Source organism: Pteronotus mesoamericanus, unplaced genomic scaffold (assembly GCF_021234165.1).
Source record: "Pteronotus mesoamericanus isolate MK-2021 breed Mesoamerican mustached bat unplaced genomic scaffold, CSHL_Meso_final scaffold_651, whole genome shotgun sequence".
Taxonomy (NCBI): Eukaryota; Metazoa; Chordata; class Mammalia; order Chiroptera; family Mormoopidae; genus Pteronotus; species Pteronotus mesoamericanus.
This window is the reverse complement of record NW_026555325.1, coordinates 28,235,708-28,250,437: the sequence shown is the minus strand read 5'-3', so window position 1 is coordinate 28,250,437 and position 14,730 is coordinate 28,235,708. Positions and strand designations below refer to the sequence as shown.

At 40.5% G+C, this 14,730-nt stretch overlaps 1 protein-coding gene across 3 annotated transcripts in view; it reads left to right on the top strand.

Annotated features, from left to right (window-relative positions):
* Nucleotides 1-14,730, top strand: part of SCN7A (sodium voltage-gated channel alpha subunit 7) — a 147,402-nt gene that overhangs the window by 59,435 nt on the left and 73,237 nt on the right. The window contains exon 1 of one of the 3 annotated variants that reach the window (XM_054562384.1): nucleotides 5,627-5,940. The exons of 1 other annotated variant lie outside the window; for it this stretch is intronic. The gene's annotated coding sequence lies outside the window, so the exon portion shown is untranslated. One more of the 3 variants, XM_054562382.1, reaches the window with a different exon arrangement.

The window sequence follows — 14,730 nt, the reverse complement described above, 5'->3', positions numbered from 1 at the left end:
GTTAATAAGACTATATAGGTTTCAAGTGTGTATTTCTATGACATATGATCTGTATATTGCTTTGTGTGCCCACCACCCGGAGGCAAATTATCTTTCATCCCCATATATTTGACCCCCTTTACCCTTTACAACCCCCAGCTCCTTCCCTCTGGTAACCACCATACTGTTGACTGTGTCTATGAGTTTGTGTTTGCTTGTTTTTCTTGTTTGTTCATTTGTTGCTTTCAGTTTTATATCCCACAGGAGTGAAATCATGTGATTCTTAATTTTTTCTGACTTATTTTGCTTAGTATGACATTCTCAAGGTCCATCATGTTATAATTTTCAAAAAAGGAGCCAAAAACATACATTGGAGAAAAGACATCTTCAATAAATGGTGCTGGGAAAATTGGAAAGCCACATATGAAAAGGGAGTTTTCTGACCACCTCTGAAGATCAGTCACTTCTGAAAGCAATTTAACATTTTGGCAGTTGGAGAACATAGTAACTATCCTCATCATTACCTATTTATGCCTAAGTCTAAAAGCACAAAAATAAGTAAACTCACAGATTTAGTAGATTTTTGAAAGTGAATTGAGTGGTTTTAGACTTACTGTTTTCTGAACACAGCGTACAAATTGAAGCAGATGAATAATAAACTTAGACTAACAAAAATATCCACAAGACTACTTTTCTTCACTCCTGCCTTGCTCACACACTTGTCAGTAAATTAGGGTTTGATTCCCCTGCGCCAGATATCCTGCAGATGCTGAGAAAAATAAAGACTTCTGGTGTAAAATACAAGAGACTCTTCCCATGTCCAGTGTGGCTTGTTTGGAGCAATGTCCTATAAACTGAAAGGTTCCAGGTTCGATCCGCTGACTGAAAGGCAACTAGTGTTTTTCACGTTGAGGTTTCCCTCTCTCCCTTCCTCTCTGTCTAAAAGCAATGAATAAAATGTTCTCAGGTGAGGGGTGGGGGAAAAAAGAGATTTATTAGCAGATAAATTCTTACTTACTAAAAATAATTTCCTTTTTTGCATGAGGTCAATAGACAACAGAAAATTTTCATGGTATAAACAATATTAAAATATACTAATTATGACAATCCCAGCAAATCCCAGAGTGCACTGGATTACAGAATGTAAGCCTTGTTTCCAGATGCTTGCAACTATAGTTTTATCTTTTTCTACCTAAACAACTCAGGCAAAAGTAAAATAAAATAAGAAGTTAAAAAAGATTCTGAAGCCAGGAACATTTTCACACCTATGCATTTCAGAAGTGTTAAAGCCTATAAGTAGCAGACACTAAAGCAGAATGAAAGCAGATACACAAACATTTCTCAGGTTCTTCATATTACATGTACTCTGTGGTCTATTCCAATGGTGAATCAGCACATTCTTCCGGGAAGCGCATAATGGATTGGGGACATGCTTGGTATTCATTCATTTAGTAAATTTACTGGGTACCTACTATATTAATACCTTTGTTCTAAGCACTTCCTTACAATAGGAGCCAAACAAGTCCCTGTTGTCATGTGTAATGTATTCGAGTGGAACAAGACAGAAAATAAACAAATAAGCAATTGGTATTTAGCGCCCTTAAACACTCGCTCTCTAGCCATGACAAGAATCCAAGTGTGAGTGTAGGAATTAATAGGTGAGGTGAAGTGGAGGAAAAGATCATCTATTAAGGAGGAAATCAGAAGCCAGGCTCTGAGATGTTTCATACAAATGATTATTGACATCCAAAGGGATGAGAAATTTGTTCATGATCATAGTAAGAGTTCAGATGAAGGGGAAGATAGTCAACGAGAAAGTAAGTCTGTAATAAGTATACTCATAAAGTAAGAAGATGTTTGCTCTAGTACAAGAAGGAAAGAATGATATAGCATCTTCAAAGGAAGAGTTTTGATATGTTTGTATTTTGGGCGAATTGTTTATTATTTTTAAAAAACATTTTGTTTATTCACATTCAGAGAGAGGGGGAGGGAAGGAGAAAGAGAGGGAGAAAAACATCAGCGTAGAAGAGAAACAATGATTGGCTGACCCCACCCCCAATCAGGAACCGAACTGGAGACCATTCACCTTGCTGGACGATGCCCAACCCCCTGGGTCATGCCAGTCAGGGCTGTTTGTCATTTTTTTTACACAAAGTTTTACCAATCATGGATACGGTATGGAGTGGGAACAAAAACAGCAGACTCATCCACACTTCTAAGACTGACATCTTTAATATTAGAATAAATAGCCCCTACTTAAGCAGACTGCAAGGAAGGTAATTCCCCCAGGGGCTTATCTGGTTCAAGCGTAGTATGATAGAGCATGTTTCTCTTGACAAAGTGGGACATGTGGGTCTAGAGCTTCCACCTTCTGAACATACACCTAGCAAACACAGCATAGAACAGGGATTGTAAGGGTCTTAAGGCAGAAATGTTAAAAAGAAATAGCAACTGTCCCCTTCCACCATAGACCCTACTGAGCAAAACAAATAGATTTCATCAGCTCATTATTAGGAACACAATACTTGCTAAAATCAATCAGATCCAGCCTAGCAACATTATCTAACAGTGCTGACAAAATAATTTGTTCCAGAATAAAACAAAACCAAACAAAAAAAAACAGATGTCCAACTCAGAAGATATATCCAATATCATTGGTTTCCCTTTTACTTGCCTTCTGTTTCCATTATTGCTGTGCAAAATGTCTTTAGATTAGCTGCCTGTTCATTACACATAATACAAAGGAGTAACCTCCCCTTATGCATTGGTGTACATTCCAAGACCCCCAGTCGATACCTGGAAATGCAGATAGTAATGAACTCTATATATACAATACTTGTTTCTATACATAGATACTCATGATAAGTTTAAATTTATGAATTAGGCATATTAGGAAGTTAACAAAAATAACAATAAAATTGAATAATTAATATATTATAATAAACTTATGTGAATGTGGTCTCCCTCCTCTCACATACACACACATACACACACACACACACACACACTCAAGGTATTTTATTATACTGTACTGTAAGAACATTTGTTCTTACCAGAGATCTCTGCAAGCTCAGGGAATGATTTTTTTCTTTTCTCACTAAGTAGAGAGCTTTTATTTATTTATTCTTTTTTTGGAGTATCCAAATTGCAAACATAACTACTCTTGTGCTTTGGGGCCATTATCAAGGAAAATAAGGGTCACTTGAACACAAGCCCTAAGACATCAGGACCATCTCTCTGAAAAGCAAGATGGCTACTAAGTGACTAATGGTTGAGGAGTGTATACAGTGTGGACGCACTGGAGAAAGGGAGGATTCATATCTGGCAGGACAGAGAGGGACTCTTGTGATTCCCTTGTGCTACACAGAAAGGCACACAATTTAAAACTTACAAATTGTTTATTTCTGGAATTTTCCATGTAATATTTTTAGAGTAGAGTTGACGTAAGGTAACCAAAACCACAAAAAGAGTAACTGCAGATAAAAGGGACCGCTCTACCTTTTATTTACATCAAATATCTTATTTAAGCTATCAAATATTTGGTATTATTAAGTTTACGTTTCTATTATGTTTGAATGTGACAGGGGAACTCAAGAGTTAAAGATTTTAGCTTCAGTCATAGTTGATAGGCTTAAGTGATTAATGTATATGGAACAGTTGTGATTGCAGGAAGTGGAATGCATGAGCACATGACTTCAGGAGGCAACAAGCAATTCAACCTTGTGCTCCAGAGGGTCTGCAAGACATGGAGATGGTATCTGAGCCAAAGTGTCCCAGGGAGGCATGCAGGTAAAGAATTGCTGGTCAACAGGTAAAAAAGTGGGGGGTGGGGTGGTATTGGGGGATGGTATTAGAGGGTGGAGGGATTGAGCAAAAAAGAAAAAGGACTCATGGAAAAGAACAACAGTGTCATGATTATGGAAAGGGGTGGGATGTAAGGGGACTAAATGATAATGGAAAAAATGCAATAAAGATTAAATTTATAAAAAAACTAAACAAACATTTTGGCCAACTCAATTAAAAAAAATTCACCACTGGACTGCAGCTCTTATCCAATTAACCTTTCTTCCAAATCCCTTACCTACACTTTCTTCTCCTTATAACAGTGTTGGCTTCAGATGAGATATTAAAATGGATATTAAGGTACATAACCCACCATGTTCTCAGGTCACCAGCATCTAAATAAAGTGCCCATAAAGACTAATGCTTGTCTCCACTTACCGGTTCTGATAGTGACAGGTAGCACAAATGCTGAATTTTCTGCTTTCAAATGATGCACAGTATTTTACTGAGTGAAAAGGGATGTGTAAGTCAGGTTGCTCCAAGAAAAAGTTCTATGCACCAGAAAATTCACTTGTATTGTCCCCACAAAGTGTGCGGAAGAGAAGCTGGTAATTCATGTATAGTCTATCAAAAGGAAACCAAGTGCCTGTTTGACACTACAAAATAATTATTGTTAATTTTTAATTATGACAGTGGTCTTGGATTATGTTTTTTAAAAGTCCTTATAATTCAGAGACACATGCTGATGCATGGTTGGATAAAATGATACGATTGCTGAACTACTTTTAAGTTAATTCAAAGTAAGAAGGATGGTACAGATAAAACAAGATTGTCTATGTGTTTACACTAGTTGAGGCTGGCTACATAAAAGTTTATTATCCTTTCTTTGTATTTTGTATATGTTCGAAAATTTTCATAACAAGTGTATAATTTAAATAAGCAAACAAAATGCATGCAACAGACCCTTCCCGTGAATCATGGATGAAACATGCTGTCCCGAAGGTGGATTGCACAGAACCAGTATTACCTTAGTTCCACTTTACTCTTCTGTTCCATAACTTGCTATTTAAAATGCAAATCTCTTATAAATACACAAGATTTCTTTTCTCTTTTCCTCATTTTTGTTATCTTTTCCTGGTGTGTTGTAGGAATCTTTTTTAAGGACACATTCCCTTTTTCAAACAAATTGGGATTATAAAATATATGCTCTATGGTGTGGCAAAATTTTCCAACTCCTTTTGGGAAAGAAGGTTCAACAGCTCTTTCCCTCATTGTCAAATTACTGATCGTCCACCAGTTTTCCAAAAATTTCCAAAATGCTTACTTTTTCCTCTGTCCTTTGTTTCAAATCACCAGCGGTGGAAAGAAATCTAGAGTGAGGAGGTTATCGCTCCAGCCCATTCTTTCCTAAACACCTGCACACCTACACATACCTACACACCCAAACTCACACCCACACCGCAGCCTCGTCCAGACTGGAACGCCGCAGGCTCCGCCGCCACAACTGGGCGAGGGGAGAAACAGCTGGAGGCGAAGAACCTGTTTGCAGCCTTCCTCTCTTCTCTCTCCTCCTCTCTCCGAGTCACATCTCTCTCCGCGCCCCCGCCCTCCACCTTAAGGGCATCCCTGCTCGCACTCGCCTCTCTCTTTCTCCAAGCCCACGTCTTCCCCCGGCTGCGCCCCCGGCTGATCCCGCTCCTCTCGCCCCTCTAGACACCGCAGCTGCCCCGACTCTGGCGGCTTCCTACGCTGCGGGGGTTTCTGCCGGCACCAGCCCTCCCACGCCCCGTGTGGACGGAGTCCCACTGGCCCGGAACTGAGGGCGGGGGAGAGGGTGGTGTGGCAGGGAGAGGGGAGGGAGGCGTGGGGAAGGACACAAAAACAGCTTCCTGGCTGCGGGCGCGGCTCCACTGCGCATCTGGCAGGAGGGGGTCTCTGGTCAGTGGCTGGGCAGCCGCCCCAGTGACTCGGTGTCTAGCCTGCAATTCAGCGAGCCATCGTTGCCTGGCTGGCACCAGCTGGTGAGGGCAGATGCCAGCCTAGCAATACCTTCTAAGCAACCAGAGCCCAGGAAACCAGACAGATCAGAAAGAAGCCCAGGAGGAGAAAAGGGCTCCAAGGAGCCCAGTTCCGAGGGCTCCAGGGAGCCCAGGGTGGACACCTGTCACAAGGTAGCAAGTAAGTGCCTTTTTTTTTTGCTGTGCGCACCCTGTCCCAGTACGGTGATAGCCGCAGATTGCTGCTACTCTTTCCCACCCAACCCCCACCTGCCCCACCCTGTACACACCCCTAGGTCCTCAGCAAGAGGTTAAGATTCTGGATGGGAATTAAGGGAGCTACTTTCAAGAGCAGCAGTGGCATGTGGGTGTTTGCCCTGCTCTGTCTGTGCGGTCAGTTTTCTCATCCCACCAGGTAAGCTTCTGAAACCAAGATGCTCTGTTAGTGTAAAATTTCTGGAAACCCTTTATGTCAATAGTGTTTAGGTCACATGACACAATAATAGAGGAGAAGGAATAAAGCCTTATGCAAGATGGAGTGTACTTCTCCTAAGGAAGTATACTTGTGTCTTATCCTGAGTAATTTAGTGATTTCAAGATTGGTGCTTTTCATGTAAGAATTGGCAGTATAAAATGTGAGGCATAAATGAGATGGGAAATGGTGTTGTTTGGATCAACAGGTTTTAGGGTTTGGGGTTTTTTTTTCATTGTTTAGTTCTATACAATTCATACGTTCTGGAGATTTTCTTTTAGAGGTGGTGACTATTCGTTGTGGCTCTGGCTACATGTTGTCTCCAATACTGAGGCTGCCGGTCACAGCAGGACAAACGGGGCGTGCAGGTGGAATGGCCATGGCGATGGGCTCCCTTTCTTAATGCAAACGGTGGAGGCAAGTTTGACTATGGGTCAGAAAAATCTCTTGAAATGAGAAGGAGTTTGGGTGATGCTTTTTGTGGTTATTTTTTATTCCGGGCTATTGTGTAGGAGAGTAGTTTGTGACAAAAATAGAAGGAAGCTGGGCCTTGTAATAAACAGAATCCTGGGCACCATACCTGCTACAATGAGCCCTAATTAAAGTTACAAGTCAAGAAAATAAGGCCCATAAGGGGTAATTAGCCAGTAATTACTTGGTTAATCAATGATGAGTTTGAAATCCACTGAAGAAGACTTTGAGACTGAGCATAAGAAAACTTGAATTCCATTTTTGTGAAAAGGAAGCAAATTATTTAACTTTTGATTAAGCTTTATTTTCCTTATTTGTAAATCACACATTAAAAACTTACATATCCTGGTAAAGACCAAATTCAGAGATTTTATGAATGGTTTTGTGAAGGTAATGTCATGTGTAACTGTTGCTTGCATAAAAGAATTGTTCTTTGTTTTTATCCATTCCACTATTCTAGCTCTCATATATTTAAGTTGAGTTCACTACATGAACGAAAGCATCTCTGACAGGGCTCGCTAGAATGCACTAGAAGAAGTGCAATAATAATGCAGGTCATGATCTCTTGCCCCCTCTACAATTTCAAGTATATTCTATTGCAAACATGTGTGCTTTAGCTAATATTTCATATTTAAAAACCTTTGAATGCTCTCAAAATACTTTTTACCCGCTTTCTCTGTTTAGTTTTAAATTTTATTTTAGGTATGTGGTCTTAGATCCTTGGGATGAAACCATCAGGTATATAGGATACTGCTGAATGTATTTTGGTCCATTAATTAATATAGGACAAATTAAAGTTTAGGCATAAATACTCGACTTTTGGTGGCTGGGATTCATTAAAACCCTGCACTTAAAGGAGAGGTTCTCTGAGCCCCTTCTTTCCTGTCTCTGTGTTTAAAACAACAGGAGAAAAAAAATCCGAAAATTGGATATAAGCTCAGAAAAAGGGTCCAACAGATCCCAGGTGACGTGGGCAGGCCCCCAGGCCTGGCACTGCTTGTCAGTCTCCCCTGCAGAGAGGAAGGTAGAGCGGGGCACCTAACTACTGAGCATGTGTCTCGCAGCCTCCTGTGGGAGAAACTCTGGTAAGGTACTTGATCTAGGGTAGTTGATCAACTTTTGATCAGGGAGGATAAATAGAGATCTAAAGCACACGGGAAACGAAAACAGTAATATTTTGCTCAATACTTACCTAAGGAAGAAGTATCCTACTATACCCCAGCCCTAGATCTCACTCTGACAGGGTCTCTATCATAAGCAAGGCACTCAAAGGCTGATCCATAACTCTATCCCTACCAGCATACACTCTCACTGAAAGCTTACGGTGAGGACATTAGCATAAAAGGGACATTCTTGATTTCTGGGAGTTTAGTCCCATTATTTTCACTAACCAGTATCACCATTGGTCAATTGTGGGAGGACATGTGTGAACCCAACTCACCCTGACTAGCTATCAGCAACGCATGGTCAGCCACCCACCATCTTATGATGCTAACAAACAGACACCTCATTTTCCCCTGAGTTTGTCTCCTCTTCTATTAGTGCAGGCTAATCAAGGCCAGGTAAGCAAGGTCTCATCTCTACAACACTGAAAGAGGGAATCTTTAAGGCTAAAGAGAAAGTTTTCATTTGAGGGCTCCTAGGGATGTTTTTCAGCTGGTCCTATCTCTTGGCCCAGCTGGAATTATGATTTCCATGTATTTGTTCGGTCATTGCTATTTATAATCCAGGCTTTCTGGTTACACTGCATGCTGGTGGGAGAAACCCTCATTTGTCTTGCCAACAGGTATCCCTGTAATATACACAGTATTTCTGACCGAACTGACCTGGCCTGTTGATAGCTAAGGATGACCAGCTCTGTGGTGGCAGCCAGCTGCCAAACTGACTGTATTAGCGTCAGACAAGAGCTTGATGAAGCTAGGGCCCTCTCTGCCCAGGGAATTTCTGAGTTTAAAAGTCTGAAAATAGGTCAGGGCATTTGGCTTTAAACGAGAACATAAGAGGATGTTGATTTAGCAGGGAATAGTCTCTGGCTGAATATGTGGTGTTGAATGGAATATTCCTTCCTTTCTGCTTTAGATACCAGAGTAAGGCTCCCAGCTGACCAGCCCGTCGCTCTCGGAGTTATTTTGGAAACTACATGCTCCAAGCTGTTAATTACAGGCCATCACTTTGGCCCTGGTCCATATCTAGTTTCCCCCTAAAGCTCCTCTCTGGTTTCTCTGAAATTCCAGAAGTTGTTGGGTATCTGTGTTTGGTTCCTCATTTGAAAAGCTGGAGTAGTTTTGAGGAGTAGAAATAGGTCCTGGAAGCGTAGACACACTCTTTGAGAGTGATCAGGAGCAGAGATGAGTAGCCAACTTTGGCCTTTAGGGCTCCAGTGAATGTGCCTGTTATGGAATTTTTTAAAAAATATCTATATCTGTACTCTACAGATCCAGTGGCACCTAAAACCGTAGGTCAAAAGGTCTCAGGATTGCTGCTGAGTATAGAAGTGCATGCATAATAAGCTTTCCTTTGTATTACTCTAGCAGGGGCAGCATTACATTCTTCCCTCTTGAGCTCTTAAATGGCCTCTAGCCAGATATTTCTTCTCAAGGGTCTGACTGACGAAGGTCACAGAACAGTTAATTCTGGAAATATTCTGGCCTTTCCCCAATGTGCTTGTTTTGGTGGGCTGGACAGACACAGCTTGGAAATTGTTGTCATATTCATAAAAACAAGGAGTCCTACTAGTGAACCACGAAGTTGCTATAGAGAAGCTTGAGTGGACATGATGAAAACCAAGGCAGCTTTTCTTCATGTTCTTGGAACTCCCTTCCTGCCTCCATTACCTCACTAGTCGTAATGGCTCTCCCTGGCAAGACTCTGTGCCCCATAGAGACTTACTGTCCTGTATCCTCTCAAGGCACTGGAACACCCGCTGAGCTTTCCTTGAGCTCATTCTTACAAGTGATTTTGAGACTGGGTGCTAAGACTGTCATATGACACTCTCACCCAAATTTCTTCCTCTTGTACGCGTTGTACCTTTTGAACGTGTGTGATATGGATTTCTCCTTGGAACGAAGACATTTGCAAAGACCTTAGCTCCTAATTATTGAATGAACTATCACTGGAATCCAAATTTACCAGATTTTTAGCGGAGTTCAGTTCTCAAAGGAGATCTTTTTATTTGAGGAGAGATAGAACCTGTTCCTTTGAACTTTTGCTGGTGCTCGTTTATTTACAAGGCTGTTTTCATAGTTTTTGAATCCTAAAGAATGGATTAAAATTCTTAAGAAGAATGAAACAAGACAAAATGGCAATGAATACTTATGTTTTTGAGAGTTATTTATAATTTTCCTCTGCAAGGTGACATGTTCTAGGAATGAGTTGGCTGAAATTGTCAGAGTGAGGGAGTTGAGACCAGAATTAAGTGGGTGCGCCGAAGCTCAGAGAGGCTGGCTGGCCTGGGAGCAGAAACAGCTGCAGTCAAAATCCAGGTCCAGGGACAAAGGAAAAAAAATTAATTAAGGCAGTCAAGATAAATTGTATGCCAGGAAGGATTAAAGAGTAAGGGTCAGATAATCAAAATTAAACAGGAAGTAAGCAGCTCAAGTGGAAAAATAATCCAAAAGCAGAAAACTAAGCAGGTTGAAATCAAGGCGAATGAACAGAGAGCAGCAAAATTCCATGTGGATTGATCCCATTTTGGTCAATCTGTCCTTTATTTGCAAGCCCTCATTGTGTACGCATTCCATTTCTGGATTTTAGTTATACATAGGCAAGTTACATTCAAGTAATAGAGAAATAACCAGAAAACAACAGAATTTCCTTATAACTTTTTAGTTCCTCTCCATAGGTATAGCAGTTTGGTTTCTTCCAGAGGGGAAACATTATGTATGTGGTAGCGTATATAATACTATGTATATAATCCTTATAAAACATTTTGTTCAAAGGTAAACAAGTAAAGCCACTCTCAGTGTTAGATTTTTCACTAAGTAATTTACTTTGGGAATCTTTCCACATGAGCACAGGCGTGTCTCATTCTTCATGATTACTAAATAATGTCTCATGATAGTGAACTACTGGAATTTATGAGATTAGCTCCTTAGGGTAGACACTTCGATTGTTTCCAGTCTTTGAAATTAAAAGCCTGTTGTGATTAACATCTTTGCAAACATGATTTCGCAAACTTCAGCAAGAACATTCATAGGGCAGTTTAGTTTAGGGGCCAAATAGTACATGTAACTATTGACAAAAAGTCATTCTGATAAAAATGCACTTATTTACACTCTCCCCTAAACTGTGTGCAGGTGTTCATCAGCTTCATAGCCCAGCCAGCCAAAGATTGTATCCACTGAGAAGAGTCACAATTATGTCTCTAGAGCTTTACTGCTAAAGTTATTGATTGTTTTACTATTATCCATATCTTTCAGAATCTCATGAGTTTCGGTCGCCTTCCCTCACATTCTTCTGCATCCTAAAAAACAATGATAATATTTTCACATCCTCCATAAGAAAAAACAAAGCAATGAATCTAATATTGTTTGAATTCTAAAACCTGGACAGAAAAAAAAAAAAAGATAGTAGAGAATTCTAAGGGAAAAGGCTCTGCATCAAAGAATTTAGTTGTGAGTCATCACAGAATGTGGGAAAGATGAAACATAAGCCATAAAATATCTATGAAGTGCAGTCAGGTAGCCCTAAAGAACAAAAATGTCACTTAAAATTGGTCTCTTCACTAAAGTAGATGCGATTTCTATATTCTCAACAATATAGATTCCATTTAGTGATCACATTAACTGTCTCCTTCACTTATGCATGCAGTACTTCAAGTTCCAAGTTAACTATTTTCTTCTTCGCTTCATTCTTCCTAATTTACATTATCTTGCTCTGTGTCCTTCATACTCGTAAGCTACCTTACATCTTTTGGTAAATAAATTAGAATACATGAATACATATTATCTGGTATAGAGTAGAACATATCATAATTCCTTTTGGCAAAGATAATCCAGCATCTCATCCCTAAGGTCAAATCCAGCTTCCCAAAAAGCAGAGAGGTTAATTATTTAGAATAATCAGGGGTGTCCAACCTGCAGCCCACAGGCCGCATGCAGCCCAGGATGGCTGTGAATGCGGCCCAACACAAAATCATAAATTTACTTAAAACATTATGAGGTTTTTCTGTGTGTGATTACATGTCACAATGTATTTAATGTGTGGCCCCAGACCACTGTTCTTCTTCCAGTGTGGCCCAGAGATGGCAAAAGGTTGGACACCCCTGAACGATGTAGTTTCATTTCCGAAGTGGAGAAAAATGAAAGTGAGGAGGCTGTGACTGCCCTAGGTAGTACTTCCTACATGTGCGGAATCCGTCTTCATAGGCTGACTGCATTCCTGGCGGGCTGTTCTCTGGGGATCAAACAGAGAGACAGGGGAAGGAGGGAGTGGGAGGAGAGAGGAAAAGCATTGACTTCTGACACTCTCCTTCGTCGGTGCCCTTCATTATCTCACAGAAGATGCAGCTGCAGTTGCTGATAGAAAATGCTGTTATCCACACAGCCTCTTCCCTGGGAACAAAGCTGTGTGGAGGCCATGCATTGGGTGGCCTGACTGATTGGGTGGCTGTGGCATTCATTCTCCAATTCAGGATGTTTTGAAAAAGAAAAGAAAATGCCATTAATAATTAGTTCTCAACAACAAGTATGAACTCAAACTGTCCCCAGAACCCGTGACTTCTAATCACTCTACTTAATATGAGATTGGATATGTCGGAAACAAGAGAAAAGAGTGGAAGGAAAAAGATATAAGTTATCTCTGAGGGAACTGGGAGCAGCAGGATAATGTGAATATCCCAGTTGTTCTTCTTTTATTTCAAACTTTGGAGCTGTCCTTCAAACAGGATCTACGTGGCACTTTGCTGGTATCTGGTAAGGTCATTGCTAAACAGACACCCAGAGAATGGGGGAATTCTAGAACTAAGGGAGAGCAGGCACCCAAAGAGGTGAAAAGAATGTGGATCTTCTGGAGGAATGATGTTCTAAAGCAGGTATTTGCCTCAGCAATTCCAATATGTGCTTCATCTCTCATATTTAGGATTTCAGACAAGAAAAAGAAAAAGAAAAGGGAAAGAAAACATGGTGATGTCTCTGCTTCCTTTATAAAGGTGGTTGGATGAAGCCTGGCTACTATCCAAAGGCGTCTTTCTGTCTGATAGATCGCATTAGATTCATCTCAAGGGGCCTCAGCCCAACATATTCCAAAATTGCCTGTCTGGGTGGGGCTGTTTGCTCCTAGATTTCTAATGTTAGCACCAGGAGATTTCCAATATGTAGTCAAAAGCTGATATAATTCAAATCAGCTGCACTGAGAGGATTTCCTTTCCCTACAATTCAATACCAAGGTTTGGACCAGAGGTCCCCATCCTCTCGTCTTTGTCCTTTGAGAGGCCCCAGAATTCATCAACTATAGATTGGACACTGTGACATCCTGTCAGCCATCCAGAGTCTGATACATTGTTGAAGGTCTTGTACATATCTCAACCTAACCCAGAGCCAGACTAGGTGCTAGAGGTTTATGGCTTGCCTTATATGGCAACTGGTTCAGACTCTTTCATCTGGTCACAGATTTCGGACATGGTTTGTTCCACAGCTCAGCAACTGGACAACAATGGAGGTTCAGGGAAATCCAATAGTCTCACTGCAGATTAAGAGGATGCTCACAGAGGTCAGCTGGTTGTGAATGGTCCCCAAGAGCTCCAGGGAGAGTTCCGGTTAGGGATTTTATTAAACAGAAATTGAGATCAGGTCTTGCCTCAGGGGAGCCAGTTGCATCATGGACTTCAGGGTTGAAGGCAAGTTAAAGATTCTGGTTGCATGACAAAACCCCCATGCATTCCACTGGGAAGTGACAAATGGTACTTTTCTTTGACTTGTTAAGCCCTGATGTGACCACTGGCCAGGAATTTTTGGTTAAGGATCTGACAGACTGGGCTCACCAGAAATACAATTCTAGGAAGATCCTGGCTCCTCTACAACTTGTTCATGTTGTTGGAATAACAAGGGGTAATTCAGAAATCCTAAAGGCCAATTTTACAAAGGACATCTGTTTGAAGAACATTTGCCTGAAAAACATCTGGAGAAATTGGAGCCATTGAGCAGTTTAGAACACTTTCCCAGGCGTACTGGGAAAAGTCACTTAGGCTTGTTGTCTTATAAGATCCAAGTAGGAATGTTTAAGGCAGAATCAACTTTACTTCTGTGTTCCTAGGAACCTCACTTTCTATCATCTTCATCACTGTCACGGTGGCATTTGTGAGTGAGTCAGGAGACCCTTGTTGGGATCCTATCCCCAGTGATCTAGGTCCCTTCCTGGTGACTCAGCTGCCACTAAGTTTTCCTTCTGCTCACTGTTCTTAACAAATTTGCACTCAGACGCAGATAGGGAGACTTTGTTATCTGACACTGGTTTTAGTCTTCTAACCCTTTGGTGTATATTGACTGTGGCATTCTGAAGCATAGTGTCTAGACTGCTCCCTACTTCCAGAAGAGAGAATTAATTGTTATCAGATTATTAGAAGATTTGACAAACACTATGTAGAATTCAGCTTGACCAGTGTTGGGGATGATTTTAATTTCAATGTTGTTTTTAAGACTTAATAATCAGAGATGACCAAGATGACTTGGTTCTTATTTGTTTAAAAGTCTGTCTCCCCTTTTCCTTAAATTCAGTGATTATATCTTATTAATATTTCCAGCACTGCTGTCTGGCACAGTGCTTGGCACTTAATAAATACAATGTATGTCCCTCAAATGATTGCCCAATAAATTAATGTCAAAAACAAATACCATGGTTAAACATATTGTCCTACATAGCATGTCAAATGGCAAGAACAGTCTTTTAAAGAAAATTGGAGCTCACTTTTTAAAATATATCTGATATTAAAATGTTAAAAAATATAATTAAAATGAGTACAGATGATCATATACACACATAGATATTTTTTGAGAGACTTAGTTGTTTACTACTTCTTTCTGCAAGAGAGAA